We start from the raw sequence: 6,181 nt of genomic DNA, 5'->3' as shown, positions 1-6,181 counted from the left end.
ATTTCTCTACTTTAGCCTGTCATTTCTCAGTTCATAGGACTAGTCCAGCTCTTTCGAGCTAACAGGGGGCTCAAATGAACCTCTCACTACAATTCGAATTGCAGAGATACTGGATTTCTTTAGTGTATCTACTATTCACCCAGTCTTCTGCTTAAAGATAAACTGTTCTTCCTATCTTGGGGAATTGATTTAAATAGCCCTTAGGTAGTTTGCAGTTTCCCAGAGAGTGACCACTTCCACCTGCTTTATCTCCCTTAGAAGGTGTCCCGTGTCATGAAAGCCAATGCAACAGAAATGTGCTCCTGGCCATAGGAAGCGCTGGGGTCCTCAGGCACAGAGCCCCCACCCCGCTGGTCTTTGGGAAAATGTCCCTGCCTCCCACCAGCAGGCACCGACACTGAGCTTCAGTGCGACTGTAAGTTGTGGATCTGGTTTCCAGGTTTGGTCAGAGCCTGTGGTGGCCCCTAGATGACAGGGCCCCACTTCAGCTCTTGTTAGCTGTTGACACCTGAATCTCTTCCAAGGTCTCCAAATAGTCATAGACTCAGGAAGCCACTCCTACCCTCTGCTGAGTGGCCTGCCACCTTGTTCTGCCATGGCGAGTCCCTAGCTCTTGGGTCAGCTTCCACATCACAAGGGAGCTGAGAGAAAATTAAACCTTAGGTCCTCGCTTTTCGTTCACATGTCTTGGCCAGTTTGACATGCCCTGCCCAAAAGTATTGTGGTAGTAGTTTTAGAGTATTGTGGATTACCAGTATTCAAACAGGCCTAGAAGCAGACCTTGTTCCCTTGAAGTTATCTTCACTTCTCCAGGCTCTTCCCCAAACCAGGCCAAAGGAAATTGGTACATATGCATCAGTTGGGTTCACTCCACTTCACTGTTTTTCCTCTCCCATCATACTCAAGAACTAGAAAAGGAATGAGATGTTCTTTCTCTTTCTCTTTTACTTTAGCTCTCAGGTAGCTCACCTCTTGGTTTGGCTGTCATGGGCCAAAGCAGAATTTTCTCTACACAACAAAACTTTGCAAACTGAGTTCTCTAGGTTCTGCCTTTGAAAAAAGAGAGAATATGAGATTTGAAAAACTCAAAATAAAATAATAGCTTGGTTTATAATGTTATTAGGTTGCTGCTTAAACTAGAAAAAATAGGCAAAAAAAAAATTAAAATAGTTGTGTTAGGGAGGTAGAATTATAGATGATTTTTTTCCCCTCCAGATTTTCCTATAGCACTATTTAAAAAAGGAAAGTCACTTTTAATGTTGTTATAATGATGTATTTGAATTACAATAACTACCCCCTCACCTCTGGCCCATATGCCACCTACCATGTATATATGAGATATTCCACTAGGTCCTGTGTGCACTGGAAGCTGAATCAGCTAACCCAGCCCTTCCAGGAAGTAAAACTCAGCTGTGGTCCCAGGGCCACTCTGACCGCAGGCTCCCTGCAGGCAAAAGGAAGCCTGGAGTTTCTCTGGGCTGGCAGAAGGGTGCAGAGTGAGCACTGCTCCAGGCTCAGCTGCCGTTTATGGGGTTCCGAGGTGTCTCTAAAGGCATTGGGGAAGAATGTGTTGCTTCTTTAGGCCTGACAGCCTCATCCCACCTCTGAATTACAGGTGATCTGAACTCACTGCCCCTCCCCTCCAGACTCAAATTGCCCAGGGTATAAAGAATCCACCGATCTTCCTTCTTCCCAGGTTCTGAAGAGACCTTCCTTTCCATTGCAGAGAGCTCGGGGTGGACAAGGAGTAGCCTGAAGCACTGTTGGCAAAAACTGGCTTTCCTCCTTTTGACACTCAGGGCAGATGAACTGGGAGCTTGCTGGCCCCTATGGGGAATGGGTCACAAGGAGCTTGGGGAATGAGTTCAAAGGGCACAGGCCCTCCCTGCACATCAGGCCCTCCCTTCTAGCTTCCCCACAGCCCCTGGATGCTCTGCTCTGAATCACAGGCTGCTGCCAATTACAAAAGGACTCTTAACTCTGTTTCTCAGCCCCTTGATTGATCGCACTGGTGAGTGAAATTATAAGCCTTAATGATCACGTTAATTTCTGGGGAAAGGGAAGCGGTCAGAAGAGGTTCTCAATCATAAGCGCCACAATCAGCTGGGTGAGTTCAATGACAGGCCAAAGCAGAGAAAGAAGGGAAAGAATTAACTTTTTTGAAGGTCACCAGCAAGTAGGGGGAGAGCAACCAAGAATGAGAGATGAGGGGCACAGATGATCCTGGAGCCTGAACACAAACCCCATCCCAGAGCTCCTGACCTAATACTAGCATCAGTGCTTCTCATCCTCAGCTACACTCTGAAGTCACCAAGAGCTTTCAAATATTGATGCCTGGGCCCTGCCCCAGAGACACTGGCATAATTGGTCTGGATGGAGCTTGGCCACTGAGAATTTTAAAAGCTCCCCAGGTGATTCTCTGTGCCGCCAAGACTGAGAATGACTTGTCTAAATGAAAGGATTTGGAGAACACATTTAGAAATGTACTTAATATGATCGACTCTCGCCACCAAGGAGAATTTTTTCTCTTGGTCTCTTGGCCCTACCTAAAGGTACTGATGATGAGAATGGAAGGAGGGATATTAGGCATCACTGAGGCAAGTACTCCTTTGCACAGATGGAAAGACCGAAGCGCAGAGAGGTTAACTGACTTGTCACACTGGTCATATGAGAACCGCAGCCTCTTCACCCTGGCCAGCGCTCCTTTCACTGAGTTCATCGCTCTGGATGTCCTGAATGACACTTGGGAGACAGAAGCTAAAAGCCATTCTCCAGCCTTCATGGTAAAGGAGCCCAGGCCTTTCCTGCCCCTTGCTCCGTGTCCTGGGACATAATGATTGGCAGATATTAGAAATACTAGGGCCACAATGAGGCTACCTAGCTCCCTTGAGGATCAAACCATGACCTTGGCCTCCTCAATATGCTGACCCTACTCATGGTTTCCCACCAGAGCATTGCGACACTTTGGCACATCGGAAAGACGCCCAGGCTGTGTGGCAACATCCTGGTTTCCTCACTGGAGAAACTGCCCTCTGCACATTGCTGATGAGCTCAGTGGGCAGCTGAAAGGCTCTGATGTTCCTAGCAGTCTATATGCAGGTCAGCAATATTCAGGAGAAAAAAGCCACTTCGTGTTCCAAAATGAGTGTCAAAAATCGAAAACGTGATTTAAAATACAGACTATATAAAAAACAAATTTGTCATTTGTAGTAAACGTACTAGAGTTATTCAGTTTAAGAGAGTTATTGTTCTTCAATTTCCATAAGTGATTATAAAAAATGTTGTAAAATGAGTGGCTTGAGATTCTTAGAGCAGCATCTTAGCAGCAGAAACTGTCTGCCAAGCTGCTTCTACATTTTCATTTATCACTTTCTCTCAACCTTCATGGTGACATGGATGTTCCCAAAAGTTCACAGAAGTGACCCAGACTGAAAAATTTGGGGAACCAAGCTCTACACATGAGTATAGGGTGAGGCCAACTTACCCAGTCCAGTATGCATTGTAGCAGAAGCATATTCATAATAGAAACATATGCATTCTCTGTATTTTTTTCCTAACAGCTTCTGAAGTGTTCATCAAGCCTGTCTGATTAAGCACTTTTAAATTCTGAGCAATAAAATGGGCCCTCTCATACCCTCTTGGCAGGAGTGCAAATTGAGAAAACCCTTTTGGAGAGCCATTTGTCTGTACGTATCAAAATTAAAAATGCATATAATCTTTGACCCAGAAATGTCACTTCTAAGAACATATCCCACGGATATACCCTCACAAGTCCACAAAAGTATACATAAAAGTATGATTCTTTTCCGTTTAATTTATTAATGAAAAACTGCAAGCAACCCTAATCTATCAATAAAGAATTAGTTGAATAAACTGTAGTCCATCCATTAGATAAAATACGAGGCAAATGTTAAAAAGAATGAGGCAGAGCCACATGCACCACCAGGAGAGAGAGTCACATCCACAAAAATAACTTGCAGAAAAGTAGATTTCAATTTTTACTCAGATGATTAAGGATGGCAACTACAGTGCAGGTCTCTGCCTAGTGGATTCAGTTCTTGTGTTCCTAAATTGAATTAAAAACCTTGAACTACAAATGAAATACTTTGGGAGTCTCAGTTCAGTTCCTTTCCTGTTCTTTCTCTTCCCTAGCATTAAAGAACAGTTAAAAAGTAATTTGAACACAAATGTAAGACTCCATACCTAACCATCACAGTATGTAAATGACATTTTTGAAAAGTGACCCTCCCAAGACTTAGAAAAACCATTTGTCAAAGGAGAAGCTGAAGACTGGTTTTTGACCACAGTAATCACTTGGCTACGTTCATCTTTTCTTGTTTGTACAATCAAATTGCATATATTGGAACGGTGTATCTCAAATTCGTATATTCAAAGACCACCGTGGCACCTCTGCCACAACACAAGCCTCAACATTCAGGCAAGCAGTGAGGTTCTTAAAATAGCCAGGCTGCATCTAGCAGAGACCCCTAAATCCCAGAAGAGACACTTGGCTTTTAATTCTGGGTCTTTTCAAATGTTACAAGCCAAGGTTGATTTTTATTTGTAATAGCAGAGATGTCCAAAGCAAAGGCAACCCCTGTGGGGATCAGTATGGTATGGCATGTCACAGGAAACTTACTCTCTTTCAATTTTACTGAGAATATTTTAAATAAATTAAAGTAGAGTATGATTGTGATAGATTTCATTATAGGTCATTGATGTGCCACCTTCTCTTCTGTGAGAGGAGTCCACTTCTCTGCCCCCTTGAGATTGGGTTTGGCCACATGTCTGGCTTTAGCTAGTGGAAAATAAACAGTGTGACGTGAGCAGCAACTTTGTGCATACATAGTTTGGCTCTGCCTCTTGTACTTCTGCACTCTGCAAGGCAAAGAAGTTGCTTTAGAGAAGCTGCCAGTCCAGAATGACAAAACGCTGGGACACACTTGTACCTAAACTGCAGTCTGGAGCCAGGCCAGTGAGACTCTGGGGACCAGAGTCCCATGAGCAAGAAATACAAGATTGTTGTTATAAACTTAAGGGGTTATTATTCAGCATTATTGAAGCAAAACTTGACTAATACATGGAAGAAAAGCGTTAGACCTGCTGCTTAGCTTTACCACATCTTGTCATTGATCTCATAGTTTTCTGATTTTCTTTTGTCTTACGAAATAAACCATTTCAAAAACATTTGAGGGGTCTCTTAATACCCTTCCCCAATCTCCTCCATTCCCAGTGGTAACCACTATAATGCAGGTAGTGCTGTCATACTTATGTTTGTTTTAAACATTTGCTGTACATTTATATATCTATAAACACAATCTATTTATACAAATACCAAGCTGTATGTATCTCTGCAATTCACTTCCTACCCACCCTCACCCCTACCCCCACCCCCCACCTACCCACACACTGTATTTTGTATTTACCAGTGTTGGCATAGTGGCTCTAGTCCACTCACCTTAACTACTGTAACAATGTCTGTGTATACCACAATGTATCTGTTCTGTTTTAGTTCTTAAACATGAACAGTGTTGCAAGGAATGTTCTTGCACACGTCTTTGAATTCCTTGCTTTTCTTTAAGACCAACTTCTTCTAATGGAATCATTAGACAAGAAGTGTGTGGCTGATCGAACTTCCACACATGCAATCTGCACGGTCAGTTTAGCCAAGAGTTGCTAGCGCCTCTGCCCTAGAATCTCACTGGACCTACTGCCCAGGAGGTGCCCGTGGCCTTGGGCACCTCTAGTTTCAACTATTGATCTCTGACTGTGAGGCCAGTGCCCTGAGATTTGCTGGGAACATCTGAATGCACTTTCTACTGCTTCTTCCATATCTTACTCCCCAGTAAAGTTCTTCACACTTTATCTTTTTGATTATTAAATGATTTTGAGTTCCTGGTCAGAATTGAGATGTTGGCAAGAGAGTTAGAAACAGAGAGTGAGTGAATGAAGACTGTTAATTGGCCTCTGTCTTCCTCACACAGCAATTTTTCTAACAGATGCAATTACATCCGAGAGCTGTAGAGAACGACATCTTGTTTTATTTCTTTATTCATCATTTTACAAATGGAATTTACTGTAAAAAAGAAATTGCCTTTGTAGTTTAGATCTTTCGACTAGAGTGCTCTGAGCTTCAGTTTTCACACCAGCTGCTGCCGCCACCTTGTAACTGGTGGGTGAG

Source organism: Pteropus alecto, unplaced genomic scaffold (genome assembly GCF_000325575.1).
Source record: "Pteropus alecto unplaced genomic scaffold, ASM32557v1 scaffold79, whole genome shotgun sequence".
In the NCBI taxonomy this organism is placed as follows: domain Eukaryota; kingdom Metazoa; phylum Chordata; class Mammalia; order Chiroptera; family Pteropodidae; genus Pteropus; species Pteropus alecto.
This window is presented reverse-complemented; position numbering follows the sequence as displayed.